The 17,716-nt window shown below is 45.8% G+C and overlaps 1 pseudogene; it reads right to left on the bottom strand.

Moving 5' to 3' along the window:
• Positions 1-17,716, bottom strand: part of LOC115327916 — a 96,816-nt pseudogene that overhangs the window by 23,597 nt on the left and 55,503 nt on the right.

Here is a 17,716-nt window from a genome sequence, read left to right as displayed (position 1 = left end):
GAAGAACGCGCAAGAAGCCAGGAACAAAGTTCCTCCGAGTTCCACGAGACGACAGGTTGTTGGTGATTTCAAATTTGGCACTCCAGAATGTCGTGCACGGTTTTTAAAAATGTTTTGCAGGATTCAATTGTGCTGGCATGTCCGTTTCGTAAATAGAAACTTGGATGAATTTCGCTTTCATTCTCGCGTCTCTGGTGTACAGCTTGAAAAGTTCAATGGGTAGAACTTAATTCTGGTGATGCGTTTCAGCCTTTACGCTGCATTTCATAAGATGTCTGCAAGAGTAAAATTAATTTTATTGGGATTCTATTGGGCCTTGCAGACTCCAGACTAGCCATTTGTTGGGATTATTTGCACCAAGTAGGTTGCACTCTACTCCTCTACTGGTCTATTGTAGTGACTGCTTTTTTAGATGGTCATGCCGGTTTTTCCTATTATGGTCATGTGGAATGTGTAAGTTCCCATTTTGATCTTTGTTAATACTCTTAGTTCACTCATCTGGGATGCAACTTCCTTTTCTTTTGGACATTGTTCCTGCTTTACACATATGTGAAGCGTGAAGGAGATTGAGATCAGGGTGTCTACCAACCTGGCAAGCCTGAAATTCTCAGGATATTTGGGATCACCTGGAAAAGTCAGGTAATTATTAGGGAAACTGTTAAAAGGTTGGCTAAATCAGGAAAAGTGACCAGTGAACGTGGTACGGTGGTGCGGAACGAAGCCCGGCGATCAGGCGTCGCCACGGCTCAGTTGAAAAGCATTGCCCAAAATGTCATCCTTCGAAGGAAGGAACAGCCAGGGAATTTTATCGAAATAGTCAAGGAAAACCTGGAAAAATCATGGGCTTTGGAAGAAGTAATTTCGTAGACACCCTGTAAGATGTACCTAATTAGGCAGTGCAGATTACATGCTAAGCCTTGGTGGAATCATTTGTGATGATTGGTTCGCAGGTACACCGGGCACCAGTCTGCTTGTAGCAGTCTTTTGTCAGCCGTTTCATGTGTGCTTTTTATGGTAGTGCTCATGTTAAAACTTGCATGTTAAATGTGAAATGTTAAGCGTGGCATGAACGTAAAACCTGCATTAGTCCGTCGGTTGGCTTTCAGTTCTTGTTATTTTGGTCATTATTGCTACTTAAATCAGCAGGAACAAGGTATGTTAATTGCGCAGTGCAGGCTGTGTTAGGGTTATTTAATGACTATGTCACAAACTAAGTAGGCCTATGTTAGTGGCAATCTTGTTTAGGCATTTAGTTGTGTTTTTTCTCATTGTGGTCATTGTGAATCTAAGAATTCTTCTGCTGAACTTTTTATTTTTGTAGGCTGTACTGTTTGTGAATCCTTGATACACTGCGCTTGTGTTTTGTAATTATATGCGAGGCACAACCTGCCCATATTTATTTTTTCTTTGCGAAAATAAACTTTGGTGATTACTCCCTGGTGGTGTCCTTCTGGGCAGCAGAAACCTACATGGGTTTCCTGGCTTGTAAAGTTAGTGTTAACTGTATATATTATTGTCCATTAGTTGTGCGCATTAGGATTTACACGTACGTGTGAAGTAATTATAGCTGAAATTTGGCATGCGGGAATAGTAGGAAAAAGATAACTCGTGGCAAACCAGATGGCGCAGGCTCCCGCCCAATTCACTACGCCAAACTGGATATCTATCCATCCGGTAAGTGTCTTTTATTGTGACTCTATTCATTCAGTTGGGGACTACGACGGCCGCTGAGTGCGCTCCTTGCCAGCTAAATGGGCCGCTGGGACCTATAAAAATTATAATGCAATTAAATGCAAAGGTGCAAGCGAGCTGGACAAGAATGACGAAACCTAGCTGTGTTTGGAGATTTATGTTTGTCCTTTGTGCCTCTTGTTCCCCTTCTCCAGGGTTTATTTTCGTCATCGTCGACCTATAAAAGTGTCCGCTCCTTAGCTTGTGTAGATTACTCTAAGGTAGGGATGGGCAGTATTTCAAATACAAGTATTTGAAATACGTATTTCAAATACTTTGTGTATTTTGTATTTGTAATTAATTACAAATTGGGTAATGTATTTGACGTGTGTATTTAAATACTAAAAAGTGGGTATTTCAAATAGAATTGTAATTAAATACAATTTTGTGGGCGAAAATGCATTCCTCAAATTTATTGTAACTGTCCAGAGCAGGAAGAAAACTACGTTTTGCACCGAATGCAGTGTGTCTCAATCAAGCACAAGCGTTTAGTGACTTTGTGATTACGGTGCTAGTCCAGGGCAAGAATAGTGACGAAATCGACGTTCACAGGCAGACTGGCTAAATATGTGCCTGTGACAACTTGTGATGCTTTCCAGCCTGATTTCCATCCATATTTTTGCCTGGAACATTCTATGCGCGGGTAAAAAAAAAAAAAAAAAATTATTTAGCTAGTGCTGCGCGTCTTGGTCGTCTCGGTTCTTTGTTGGTTTATACCAAAATGTAATCGAGCTGATTACATTTTTTGTGATTATATTTCTATTACGTTACTAGAGCCTCGCACACTAACTCCCGAGTGTGGGATGCAAAATTGAAATGAGACACCCAGGAACCCGTTGCAGGTGCCCTGAAGTCGCTGACGCAAATTTTGAGGAATGTATTTGGAAAAGTATTTGGCGGAGACCAAATACATTTGGTTGTATTTGTATCTTGTAATTAAATGCTTTTTTAGAAATGTAAATAGATTTGTAATTAAATACATTTTTGACGAAGTATTTTGTATTTGTATTTTGATACATATTTTCATGTATTTTGCCCATCCCTGCTCTAAGGCAAGACGTTGAGTGCCTTGACGGAGCACTTCTGACGCTGCTTCATCAGATCATAACGTTGGCTGCGCTCGGACGTACCACTCATTCACACTGGAAGCGGATCCGCGTTCGCAAAGCGTTTGCGAACGCGGTTGTATAAAGATCCAGTACAATTGCACGCGCACTTGGTGCCATCGAGTGCGCGAGCAATTGTACTGGATCTTTATACAACCGCGTTCGCAACCACTTTGCGAACGCGAGTCCTTTTCATGTGTGAATGAGCGGTTAGTGTGAAAGTATTTGCTACGTTCCCATCGTTTCTTCTCTTCTTTTTTTTCTCGTTCAGCCGATGAGTCGGCGGCGGCCATGTCATGGCTATGGTCACCTGAAATTTGCCGCAGTAGTGAGCGGCGCACGTGGTTGCCAGAGTGCCGATGGACATGGTGGCCACCGTGGCCATGCACGACGGTCCCAGGTAGTGCCACAAGAACGCCAGGGTGGCAACGATCTTCAGTGGCACGCTCCAGCAGCTGTTGGCCAGCTGGAGAAACTGACCGACTTGCTCCACGTCGACGGAAATCTGGTTCGTGATGTGCCCGGCTTTTGTAGTTGCGACGGGAACTACTTGAAATGCGGAGGACCTATGGGTGAGACGTCGGAGTATAAGATTTAGAGCAAGGGATGCAGCCGACCTTCACCGGACATGGGATTTACGTCGAACCCAAGGCTCGACTGCCTCAGCGAACCTTCGAACGGTTGGCGAAATTTGCCAGTGTTGGACTTTGAAGCAGTGTTGCTCGACTGCGCAAGTATTTTGAATATTTGGGTGGAAACTAATTTGTAGGGTTCTCGCGCGAGAGCATGATTCAACTTTACATCCGGCTCGGAAATCTCGCCATAACTCGCCGGAATCGATGTTGGGGGCATTCGTCCCTCTTATGCTATATTTTGTGTGCTTTGACGCCGTGTTTAAGCTGTAGTTTCTCCGCTCACTAGAAGTTTAAAATGGTCAGTTGCGACGTAATAAATTGTTCCGGCCGTACAAGTCGGTGACAAAACGAAGCTACGTGCAACAGTATTAGTCTTTCTTTTTTTTTTTTTTAGAATTCCGAGAATATTAGGAACCAGAACAAGGCGAAGCTTGAGCAATCGATTTGCCGGCATCACGAATGGCTCCAACGGATACGACGGCGCATTCTCAAAAGAGACGCTACGTACCAACTAAGCGTTTGTGGATCACACTTCGTGTTACCTCTTTGGGATTGATACTGACAAGTAAAGCAGACGAAATTACTTGTGCAGCAACTCAAAAAATTCCACGTGAGTAGCCAGTCAAAAAGTTAGAGGACCGGCTACAGTACTGGCAAGTTTCGCTCAATATCGCCCCATCCCCCTCCCTCCCAATGATTTTGCGTATTGGTAGCGGGACTCATTTTCGTGTAAAGCATCGCAATTGATTAGCAAACGAGGCATTTTCGGACGTCCGACGGCACTCTTCCGAGGCGTTCGAGTGCGGTCCGAGGATGTTAAACACAAGTCACGCTTAATCTGAACAGCGTTCCATAGGCTGCTTGCCACCAATTTAGTTTATCATCAAACACCAGTGAGGCAAACGCCAGGCCTCTAGGCTCTACTGCTGCCGTAGTAAGACGCCGAATGCCTACTACGTGGCACTGGGGCACTGATGGCAGACGACAATGTTGATTTCGATTTCGAGGCCAACCGGAAGTGACGTCAGGTGCAAAAAGCCTATGCAGTAGTTTTCTTTAAAATATATTTTAACAAAATAAAAGCAAAAACATAAACCTCTAATTATTTAATGCGTTTGTTAATGTGACCCAGTACTTAGCAAGCAGGCGAGTTGGTTTAGGTCACATAATTTAAACCGGAGATGATGGAAAAAAAAGTAATTGACTCCCTAAGTGTGACCTCATGGGTCCAAACAAACCGTTGCTAGGGTCGTTGTCATGGACATATACATGTGGCTAGGTTCCGCTACGAAAACCCGAGCGTTCAAAAAACAGGAGTAGGATTTAAACGTCTAAAACTCACAGATATAGAAAGCTTGAATGTCATATATGTTTCGACAGAAGTGTGCCGGTAATCGCTTGTTTCTGAAATATTTACGACTGCAACTTCCGGTCCTCAAGATGCCTGCAGCAGACGACGAATGCAAGAAGAATGCCGTCTGCCACGCGCCCGTCGGCCAAGCGGAGCCGGCGTCTGAATCGGGTGAATAAAGACGATATTCCGATATTGCATTTGTCTGTAATATAATGAATTTTAGACACTTATAAGAATTCATAGTGGGGTGCGATGCAAAATATGGTTTATCGAAAGTCCGGGCGTCGATCGAGATGATCGTCTGCTAAAAGATCGCAATGCATCCGTGAGAAAAGCACTTTAGGCGATCGGTAGAGATCCCAAATTTTGTTTGCGGACTCGCGCTATGGGAGGGTGCTTCGCACCTGGTTGCAACCATCGCGTGGAGAAAGATTCTTGCAGTTTCTTGAGATTCCCGCAAAGCCACAAAACTCAAAAGAACTTGATAAAAAACATAAAGTGAGTTTATTACAAATTGTACTTTCATCGCGGGTTCGATGGAGATCTTCACCGAAAGAGCACATCCACTGTCGCCGTGACAGCTGTATACAAAAAAAAAAAAAAAAAAAAAAGATTGCGAAATGGCGATAGACATGCAATTCTTTAATAACCTGACAACCTCAATAATAATAACAAACGACTTACCTCGACGGCGTACGATTTGTTTCTCATGCTGGCCTGCACTACGCCGGTAATGCACTTCAGGTCGTCGTCGTAACTGACGTGGTTTGATTTTGCGGAATTTTGGCCCCTCTGAACTAAGCTGGGTTCTCCACAGAAAAAACCGCACATTGCGGAGGCCTCTACGGCCGTGGCGATGCACTTGCTTGTGTTGCTCGTTTACCGACGCAATTCAATGAAGATGCCCGCTACAACAGAGGCCAGCAAATCTATCGTGTCGTCTGCTACCAAAGCAAAGCGGAGTGGAATACTTCAGAAATGGCTCTCATCGTTGCAACACTACGCTGAGATGACAAGAACATCTTCATAATTAGATATCAAGAATTTAGGTTGCTTACAAAAATAGCGAACATCTAGCCTCGTGTGGAGTCTCCATGCATCAGTCCATAGCAACGCCCCTAGCAACAGTTTGTTTGGACCCAGACGCCATGTTGTGACGTCATCACTTACGGGGTCAATTGAGGCGTGCTGTATGTTGTCCCGTGTTTGTCGTCCGCCGTATACACCCATGAATATCACGCGCACTTTACAGCCAGGTGGTATTGACTTCATTTTTATGTTCTGCATTTGCGTAACATACTTCGACTTTTGTCGAACCTAGTCGAACTAGACAAAGACCGGATTGAACCTAGTCGAAATCGAACTTCTGCAGGCCGACGTCATTCCTAGTTGGAGCACAGACTTTGGTTTTAAAAAGATGGTATCGCCCCCTGGCCCGCGCGTCGCCGTGACAGCTGGCACGTGATTCTTTTTGCCGATAACGTTGCCCCACCATTTTAAGGTCGGCTAGTTTTGTTTATAACTAACATTAGACGTACATTTTTATTTTCCTTGGCTACCAGGGCGCCAATCAACACGCTGTATATAATTAACAGCATGACATGTCGTATTTACATTAAGGAAATTTAGACTTGCATACGTACGATTTAAAGAGACAGATGACGTGTTTCGTATCTGACTTTAATGGGGGGATCGGTGGCCGAGTGGTCTAGCGCACACCAGCTCGGAGCACGTGGAGCGAAAGCTCGCGCTGCAGAACCCAGGGATCCTGGGTTCGAGCCCCACCCCTGCCCGTTTCGATCTGGATGAGCATCGTACCGGCGTGCGGTCGTGTATCACTACTGCGTGATGCACGTTAAAGACCCCAGGCTAGCGGTTGTGCCGCACTGGCTAAATTGCTCATCTACAGCTGGGAGACTCGTCGCCCCTGTGAGGCAGACCAAGTTCTAGGCTGTATAAACACACACACAACCCAATTATCTGACTTTAAAAAAAAAAAAGAAATCTGCCTTTTCTTTTTTACAATGTAGTCATAAGCGAAAAGTTGCTCGACATCAGTGGTAGGAATACTTAACAGCAACTTATCGGGCAGCATCCCAGTCATATCAATAGATTATAAAGTACATTGTCACTGTGAAACTTGATTCCGTGAAAAGCAGGTTATTGAAAAGGCATTAACAACCGAAACGTAATCGAAGTGTTGTGTTTGTCCCATTCATCGTCCGTCGTCTCCGTTTTCTTTTTTTTTTAAATATGTTCAATTACATTATCGGCTTTTAATGCGACAAGTCGTTCTAGTTATGGGCTAAATGACCACTAAAAGATATAAAAATAAAAAAAAATATATCGTTTTAAAATGTATGATCATAGCCTCCTCTATACGGAGAAAGCCTGGCACATCGACGACGGAGCTATAGAGCGCGCGGCCGCAGGAAAAAGGAGAGGAGGAGCGCACCGAACGGTGACCAATATAGTAGCGCAGAGCAGAAAGGGCAGACCTAGACAGCGAGCGCTTGGGTCGTGAGCGGCCGCTCCCCGAACCACGCTTGTTTTTGTGTTTTCGTCACCGTCGTTTTTGCACTCCGGAAGAAACGGGCGCGGCGATTCGAAAGGGCGCAGGGAGAAACGGGAAAGGGTGGACTATGAGTTTCTCCTCTCCACGATAGCGACAGGAAAAGAGAAAAAAAAAAAAAAAAAGATTGTTTCTGCGTTTGGCCGCTCGCTCTTTTGTGGCACTAGCAGGCAAGGTTCTCTCCGCTCCCGTTTCTCCGCCCCTCCTTTCCCATTTACGGCGGCCGTCTTTTCACGCGACGCGCCAGGCTTTCTCCGTATAGAGGAGGCTATGGTATGATATATAACCAGCTTCGCATCAAAACCCCAATATAGATCTAAAAAAAAAACAAAAAAAACCTGGCCCTAAAATAAGTTAGTATACTTCGTTTCATTTTAAATTAAGACGCAACCGAGCTAATGAGATAAATCGAGGAGCGTCAGAAGAGCAAGTCACCACTCTAAAAAAAAAGGGTATCACCATACACCCTTTTGTCCCATATAATACACCCCAAAACTTCATTTCGACGTACAGCGCCCTATAGTCGAACAGACGGCACAAAATTTTACCAGGGGCTTGATAACGGTGCGATATAACTTATTAAATTGCTAAAGTACGTATCAAAGACCAAAGAAAGAAAACACAAAGCTTTTGCAGTACGGCCAAGAAAACTCCGATAATCTTTTTTGTAGTCAATAATACGTACATCAGCTATCTTAATAAGTTGTACCACACGGCTATCAAGCCCCTCGTAAACTTTGAGGACGCCTGTTCGATTATGGGGCGCTGTACGTCGAATTGAAGTTTTGGGGTGTATTATATGGGACATGGGGTGTAATAATACACCTTTTTTTCTGAGAGTGTACGCCTTTTCAATTTATGATATTGGTTCCGCGATCATAAAACACCTACCGAAACATGATCATGATGGTGCGCTTTCTCTCTAAGGTTATCTCCTGGACATGACTCTCCTTATAAATATTTGAGAATGTCTAAAATACGGCAGCATTATAAAGCATTCAATTACCTTTTTATAAGGGGCAGAAACGAGCGCAGACTGCGCTTTGTAGGCTCCCAGTGCCATGAAGTACTTGTCGTGCGCGTTGAGCAATCCGCAAACAAACTGTGAAAGGATGTATTCCAAGGCGTAGGCATATCCATGCCACCCGACCTCCCCGTCCTCGATAAAAACCAGAAGATACCTGAGACATAATAAAGGGACACCAAGGACAAATTTTTTTCAGTCATACAGCACAGTGAGAACCAGTGCCGCTATTCAACAGCAGATCATTCCTTGCACTGTCCGAGTTGAATAAAGTGGAAAAATTGTCAATTTACCCGCTAAATTCAGTGAGGAAATTATGCAACAATATGTTGTTGTTCACTCCCTAAGTTAAGGCCGTTGAATGTTTTGAAATGCCCAATATATGGATTTGAAGATAAAGGTTTTTGGTAAATTTCATTTTTATTGAGTTGCAGTGCCCTATGAGATAATATACCACCAACAAATTTCTACCGTCAATTGCAAACTCCAAATTCTGCTTCAGTGTCCCTCTAGGGCAATACTTATGGTAAGCTTACCCCAGAGTGAGGGGGGGAACAAGGCTAAGAGCGATCCCGGCGAGCCTAAGGACTGCAGACAAGAGAAGTTCCCAGCGGCTTACTGCGAAGATCACCGCATACAGTGGAGGACGCCCCTTGAGACTAGTCGAAGTTGGAGCTTGGATGAACGCTTCTTTTTCATCCGCGTAGGCACCTCAGGTAAGAAAAGGAGAAAACAAAAACATACGATGAGACAGTTTGAATGCACTCTGCGTTTAATGAAACTTCACAGCATTAACCGCTCTCCATCGTATACTACACTCTTAGAAAAAAGGAGTCCAAAGGGAGTCACTGCTTCCATGACTCTCTTTGATACTTCAAGACTCTCTTAGAGAGTCAATTTTTTGTGTGACTCTGTTTTGACTTTTCCCCTTCTCAACGGGAGTCACAGGTCAGCAGCATTTGCCCTACCGAAAAAAAAAGTATGAATGCTGCTTCGCGGCGTCCATCCGGCAACCCAAGCCCCGCCGTTTCCCTATGCACCTCTAGAAAGGGAGTCCGACACCATTTAGTTCAAAGCTTTGTCGACATTTTATTTTCAATAATTGTGCAAAAAAAAATTAAAAAGGAAAGGAAAAAAAAACAATGCACAAAGTTTCGTCGACATTCATTTTTCTCAAGAATTGTAAAAAAACAAAAACAAAAAAAAAACGTATGTTCATTTTTTGCATCGAACCTGGGTTCGCTCCGTAAGAGGCGGACACCTTTCCACAGAGCTACACCTGCGAGTACTCGTTTTGAGAATTCGTTTCATACGGGATTCAACAAGTTTCGCGTCGTGCACATTATTCGAAACCGAATCCTGCGTCTGCATTTTACATATTTCTAGAACTGTCGTGGGGTGCGTCTCTGGGAGCGAGTGAAAGTGCAGCAGCTTATTCAAGACTATACTCCGTTTCATACGTAGCATGCAACGCAGTCAAAGCTGGCGCACCGGTTTGCATCGCCGACCGTGTCCACGTTCACCCCATAAAATAATGCGTCCCCTGCGAAAACACTTATAAAAAAGTCGAAAAAGGTGCCTCCTTGGATCTAGAAACTGATAGTGGTGTTATGATTTCGACGGAGCACAAATTTTTTTCAATAAAAGGAAAAGTTATTGTAAACTACTTTAAATTGTTTTCGTTTTCGTCCGTGCGGCAGCAGCTGCAGGTTTTCGGGTTGTGTGGCACTGGCTGGTTTTGAGAAGATGGCGTCTTACGCAACAAGCTCAAGTACCTCTCCTGCTCGGATATTTTCAAAGATTCGTTGTGCGCAGACCTTGAAAGAGTGCAAGCAGGTGATTGCCAACGTGTACGCGAGTACAAGAACGCGTTTCCCGGAGAAGTCGGTCGTGAAGTCCTGGAGACGGTCAGTAACAACACCGGAGTGTGCGCCCGTACTGTCGCGAAGTACAAGGCGCAGTGTCTATCTGGCAAGCTGGCGTCCCCGAAGCGAAGACCTCGCCATGTAGAAGTTTCGAGCACGGGGACTGTCAAGCATGCCGAATTCACACACAACGCCGTTCGCCTCAAGGTGCATCGCAAGTACCCCGAGAGGGGGATTCCTACCCTTGACAGCTATTTCAAAATAAGCTGTTCAGGCCACAACTATTGTCGATTAACGTCCTATTATAAATTTTGGGGCAAGGCTGCTATCAGTGAGATTCCTCATTCCACGCTGCACGAAAAAAAAAAAATATATAACTCGGTGCTGTAGGCAAATAACACTTGCAAAGCGGCAGAGCAGATGGTAGAAATGTGGCCTCTCGGCGACTTACAAATAAATAGCAAGAACAAAGGAGGAATCGAAATATGCAGTTCGGCAATGCGCACAATCGTGCACAAAAAATGGCTAAAAAAAAACAAAAAAACTGCGCGTCTAGTGGGTTTGAACCACTGCCGCCGAGACGTCGGTATCGCCAGAGCAGCCCTACCACTCGTCCAAAAAACGCGCCCAGGAACACTTTTTTTTTTCTGTATTTTCATGCGCACCACTTCAGTACCTTTGACAGCTATGCACGCTATGTATGAAAATGAGTATAAGTGCCCATTTTGAGAACCACACCACCACACTGCGAGTTGAAGCAACGCCGAAGGCTCGCGTCTCGCAGCGCCGCCTGTTGAATAACCATTCGAAGAGTTTGCACACTGTGAAGGTAAGAGCGCTCACACCGAAGAGCTCTCTTTACAACGCCGACACACACACACAGAGCTCACAATTGAAGGGGGGCCACTGAGGTTTTAAGAGCCACTGATCGTAGCAATCGCATTCCAAAGATGCCGCGTTGTCGTAGATTGTTTTTCACCGGCTAGGTCCTATAGGGATGAGGCCAAGGCTGGGGGATTCATCACCGGAAACGTTAAGGAACCAAGCAAACGACGTGAGGCTCGCGGAAGCGGTTCGTGGGAGCCGACGACGTTCAAGCCACGATCCAAGCAGCCCTAGTAGCAGCCTTGCTTCCGAGAAGACTGTATATTCTTTCCGGCGGGCACACAATACTCCGACAGCATGCTTACGGCTGATGTGGTTTGCAGGAGGTGGCTAACAGGACGACCAATGCACAGAAAATAGGTTGAGCACAACACAGCACGCAACGATTGTCGCCGCCATGTTGAAATAAAACCAAGCTGAGGCAGGCCAAGCTACAGTTTAGTATACGACGAAGCTGAGACAGGCCAAGGTTCAGTATAGTACACAACCAACATACTTCATTACAAAGAATTAGATAAATGTTTAAACAATTTTTTTTTTACTTTTAAAAGTTCTAATGTATGTCGATTAAAACAGAAACATTCACGTTGCGTCAAATGAGTTTCGTCGTAACCAGCGAACGTCGCCGCGTCGGCCGCGACGCCATCGCCAGCGTAACCAAAATCAAAAACAAAGCAAGCTGCAAACTTTCGGGCAGTTTCAGGCATAGAGTAACACAGTAAACGAAAAGAGTGGCCACTCGAGCCGATTCGCGGCCCACGAGCTAGGGACTACGACGACCGTTCAGTGGCACTGCAGTCACACACTTAATTTAGACATTTATCATATTTTCACCCTTGATAAATAACTCCACTCTATAACCTAACATTTCAAAATTAATAGCAGTTCCAAATACTTTTAAAAACAATTTGGACAGCTGCGGCTTTGGCTGCGGCTCAGTGGATGGCTTTGGGGCCGTCGGCTCGGCGGACGGTAGCTTTCCGGTCACGTCGCTCGAAAGGTCGGTTGGGCTGCACTTGAGTGGCTCGTGCGGGCTTCTCGACATTCTTCCGTTGTTAGAAAGGTGAGTCCTTTTACTGACACCGTATTTTGCTTGCTTTTGGCTATAGTTGGATGCACGGGCTAAAGCGCGAGCTAATTGCGCTGGATGAAGCCTCGGCAGTAGCACGTGCACGAGTGCGCTCGTGCAGCGAGAGCGCCAGTTAAGGCACTCAAGGCATACTCAATTTCATACCTCATGTGCATCGCTGTCAATGCTGGTAACGCGAGCGCGTGGCTTTTGCGCCAGCAGCTATGACAGCGTTGTACCTGGCGCCATGTATGAAGCAGGGTAGGTACCGCAGGGGGTACAGGTAGCCTTCATGCGCGCTTTGCTTAGGGCGAGGCCATCCTAAGCAAAGCGCGCTCACGAGGAAAATACAAAGAAATGGAAGGTGACAATACCGTGAAGGCTTTTCTTTATCACCACTCTTTGTTGTCGCTTTAACAATTTTGGTTCCCGAATTGCTATGAAATGAAGGCACCAAATTCGCGTAATCTCAAATTGACTTGTGCTATTTTCGTTTCCCAGCTGATGCCGCCAGGATGTTTGGCTACGGCAGCTACTGTTGCGTAGCCTGGTGCGGAAACAATGGGAGAACGCGCAAGAAGCCTGGAACAAAGTTCTTCCGAGTTCCACGAGACGACAGGTTGTCCTTTGTTTTAGCAACGTACAGGACGCATAGTTCTAATGAAAACCGGAGAGAAAGCTGAATGTTTAATCAAAACTTACTTAATCAAAACTTTACTTCTGTTAGTACTAAATTTAGTTTTAAAACATTCCGTTCCATGATAACCGGATTGTGGTGGACTAGCTTCCCAGCTCTGCAAGGCATACTGCATTACAAATTCGTTGCTACGTGCTGAATTAACATGACATGCAAGGAAAGCACAACTCGTTTTTTTTATTTGTTTTTTATTGAGATTAAGTTTTTTAATGTTTCTATAAATGAGCAAGGCACTAAAACTAGCTGATGCCCATTGTCAGCACTGGTATAAAACTACCAAACTCCCAAAAAAGTTGCACTTCTTTTTATAGCATTGCGCACCTTTTAACCAGTCAGCAAAATTGTGTATGTGTGCAGTCAATAAATAACTACAACCTTCTGAAGCACTATTAGTTTGCTTATCACCTCCATGTGAAACCACAATATCTAAACCATTAAGCGCCGTTCACACTCTTGCAACCGAGTACGACCGAGAGAGACAAGGCCGGTTTTTAATCCTCTTACGACTTCTTAGGACCAGCTCCGCAGCAGCGCGCCTGGTCCTAAGAAGTTTCTCTCGGTCGTACTCGGTTGCAAGAGTGTGAACGGGCCTTTATGGTCAAATATTTTATTTTTAACAAAAATAAAGAATAATGAAGTTCACTTCATCTTCCAGGTCAAAGGCATGGCTGAGGCATGCCAAAAGAGACGACCTTCTGCAAAAATCGTCCAGTGAGCTGCATGCGAAGTATTTCGTCTGCAGCAGTCACTTCACAGCGCGTGACTTCATGGACCCTGGGCGAACAAAGCTAATGAAAACCGCTGTGTCTTCAGTTCGCCCATCGACATATTCAGATGCGGACATAGCTAAGGGTAAAGATTTATTTAACTATCGATATACGAAAAGTATATTGCTTGTGTAAAACTTTATTTAAACACAATATTGCTTCTACGGCTTCACAACCTAACTTCTAATAGACGAAACTCTTCCAGACTTTATGGAAGCGACAACCCCACCGTGCGGCGCAGACCCCATGGAGGCTACAGCCTCCAGCTTCACGCCCGAAGAACCCTCAACCGCTGGCCATGGTGAGGAAGGACTTGTGTTGGAAACAACAGCCTGGGTCCAATAGACAAATTTTTCCAGACTCCATGGAAGCGACACCCCCACCGTGCGGCGTAGACCCCATGGAGGCTTCAGCCCCATCATGCGGTGCAGCCTCCAGCTTCCGGCCCAAAGAACCCTCAACCGCTGCCCATGGTGAGGAAGGACTTGTGTTGGAAACAACAGCCTGGGTCTAATAGACAAATTTTTCCAGACTCCATGGAAGCGACACCCCCACCGTGCGGCGTAGACCCCATGGAGGCTTCAGCCCCATCATGCGGTGCAGCCTCCAGCTTCCGGCCCAAAGAACCCTCAACCGCTGCCCATGGTGAGGAAGGACTTGTGTTGGAAACAACAGCCTGCGTCTAATAGGCAAATATTTCCAGACTCCATGGAAGTGACACCCCCACCGTGCGGCGTAGACCCCATAGAGGCTTCAGCCCCATCATGCGGTGCAGCCTCCAGCTTCCGGCCCAAAGAACCCTCAACCGCTGCCCGTGGTGAGGAAGGACTTGTGTTGGAAACAACAGCCTGGGTCTAATAGACACATTTTTCCAGACTCCATGGAAGCGACACTCCCACCGTGCGGCGTAGACCCCATAGAGGCTTCAGCCTCATCATGCGGTGCAGCCTCCAGCTTCCGGCCCGAAGAACCCTCAACCGCTGCCCATGGTGAGGAAGGACTTGTGTTGGAAACAACAGCCTGCGTCTAATAGGCAAATATTTCCGGACTCCATGGGACCGACAACCCCACCGTGCGGCGCAGACCCCATGGAGGCTACAGCCTCCAGCTTCCGTCCCGAAGAACCTTCAACCGCTGCCCATGGTGAGGAAGGACTTGTGTTGGAAACAACAGCATGGGTCTAATAGACAAATTTTTCCAGACTCCATGGAAGTGACACCCCCAGCGTGCAGCGTAGACCCCATGGAGGCTTCAGCCCCATCATGCGGTGCAGCCTGCAGCTTCCGGCCCGAAGAACCCTCAACCGCTGCCCATGGTGAGGAAGGACTTGTGTTGGAAACAACAGCCTGCGTCTAATAGGCAAATATTTCCAGACTCCATGGGACCGACAACCCCACCGTGCGGCGCAGACCCCATGGAGGCTACAGCCTCCAGCTTCCGGCCCGAAGAACCTTCAACCGCTGCCCATGGTGAGGAAGGACTTGTGTTGGAAACAACAGCCTGGGTCTAATAGACACATTTTTCCAGACTCCATGGAAGCGACAGCCTCACCGTGCGGCGCGGACTCCACGGAGGCTACAGCCCCATCATGCAGCTCGCCCTTGGATTTCCGACCGGTGACACCGTCCACATGGTCCTCCTCTGAACGAGTTGGAGCTTGTAAGTGTCCCATTTCTTTTGTTCACCTGTGCCCATATGCTACTACTCATATAACTAAAATTCATGCATGTTAAGGTGGGTATTAGTTTGTCTACTTTTCCGGTGATGGGCTTTTCATGCAAAACCTGTAATATACCTTACGTACTGTATTGTCAAGGCATACAGTGGAAATATGTAAATTTAGCAAACATAGCTTCAAAAGCCCAGTTTCCCACGATTTCTAATTGTGTGTAGTTTAGGGGCATATTATCTACTTGCAGATTATGTCACTGTAAGGTAATGTTGGCTATGCTGGTTGTAAGGAGAACTGCTTGCCTGCTCTGATTTCGTTATTTTTATTTTTTACCCGTTTCAGGTACTTCTACGCCTCCTCTGCGCAGTTCTGCGCCGAGACCTAAGGACATAATAAGGCGTCTCCAGGCCAAGGTTTCAAAGTACCGGAAGACCATCGCAAGGCTGCGCAAGCAAGAGAAGAATATGCCTCGATCGGCTGCGGAAGCTCTCAACATCATTCGCCCTCACGTGACAGACGAGGTATTTCACCTACTGTCAAGCCATGTTAAATTGAAATCCAAGGGCAAGGGAAAACGATTCAAGTTATGGTTGAAAAAGTTTTCTCTTCATCTCAACTTCCGTGGGCCGCGGGCATACCGTTTTTTGTCTCGTTATCTCACTCTTCCTACTCAGCGCACACTAAGAAGATGGCTGTCGGATGTCAAAATGACACCTGGAATTATACCAGGCATTATGTCATCCATTTTTACAAAAACACAATCATGGAGTAAGCGCGATCGCGTCTGCACTCTCATCTTCGATGAGATAGTGTTAAAAAAAAACTTGTCATATGACGTGTCACAAGATGTTGTTTATGGATTTACGGATGATGGCTACGAACGAACCTCAACGATTGCCGACAGAGCCCTGGTTATCCTTCTTTCCGGAGTTTCCCAGAGATGGGTTCAACCAGTCGCTTATACAATTGGGCACACGTCTACGCCATCTACCGTAATCCGGAACTTGTTGATCTCGCTCACTGAGCAGTTGCAAGACATTGGAATTACAGTTAAAGCTGTAATTTGTGACCAATTGGCTTCCAATGTAAGCTTAGCAAACCACCTTGGGGTCTCTGTGGCGCAGCCCTTTTTTTTTCGTAAAACGTGAACGCGTTTACTTCATTTACGACGTTCCCCATTTAGTGAAAACAACTCGGAACAACCTGCAGGCCCACAGGCTTCATATCGAAAATCAGATTGTAGACTGGGCAGATATTGTGAAACTATACCACTCCACACATGAGATGCGACTGCGGCTGGCGCCAAAGTTGACTGAAAGACATATCTACCAGAAACCTTTCAGTAATATGAAGGTTAAGCGGGCGACCCAGGTATTGAGTGCTTCAGTGTGCGTCGCGCTTTTAGCTCTTGTCTATGCGAAACAGCTGCCTGAAGCAGCCATGTCAACTGCTTATTTTTGTGACCGCATGGACAAGCTGTTTGATTGCTTGAATAGTTCCAGTCCAAAGAAAACGGAGCAAAAGTTGCGCCATGCTATTCGAAAAGGGCAGCCGGATTTAGTTGAATTTCTCGGAAAACAGCTTCCATGGATTGCGTCTTGGAAGTTCGAAGGCAAACGTCAGCCACACACTATCATCGGGTGGCAAATTACGATCAAAGCCGTCTTGCAGCTGTAAGAAGATGTTTCCCAGAATTACGACTTTGAGTTTCTCCTCACGCGTCGACTTCAACCAGACCCACTTGAACAGATGTTTGGACACATAAGACAAAAGCAGGGATGCAACTCGAATCCCAATGTGCCTCAGTTCATATCTGGCCTGAAACACATTGGGATTCAGAAGCTCCTCACACTGTCACCGAAGGGAAATGTCGAGGAGGATGAGACGGACCTCCTCCAGGAGTTGTCCCCATTTTCACTTAGTAGCGAGTCACTCGTGGATGTTGTGCAGCATGTACACAGGACGACTTTCCATCTTTGGAAAACATCACTGAGTTGGCAGCCCATGAGGAGTCCCATGTTATTGACAACTCTGCTACTTATTATGTTGCTGGCTTCATTGTTAAAATGTTTACTGAGAAGGCTGCAGAAGGTTGTTGTTGTCCTGACTTGCTTAGAGATGAGCACAGTAACCTTGATGAGCCACATCAGTTTTTTATGATGCTGAAAGCGTACCACGTCCCACGCAAGCTCTTCGGCAACTTGACTGTGCCATGAAGCGCAGCTTTCACACTTGTTCAGCAGCTCGAGTCAATCTTTCTTTCTGTTATAGAAAGTGTAGCGCACCTCCGAAGTGTTTGTGAAACATTGTACATAACTCTCTCGCGTGTTGGTGATTTT

Source organism: Ixodes scapularis, unplaced genomic scaffold (genome assembly GCF_016920785.2).
Source record: "Ixodes scapularis isolate PalLabHiFi unplaced genomic scaffold, ASM1692078v2 PGA_scaffold13__105_contigs__length_92229423, whole genome shotgun sequence".
Taxonomy (NCBI): Eukaryota; Metazoa; Arthropoda; class Arachnida; order Ixodida; family Ixodidae; genus Ixodes; species Ixodes scapularis.
Note: the sequence above shows the minus strand (reverse complement) of the source record. Positions and strands in the feature narration are given on the sequence as shown.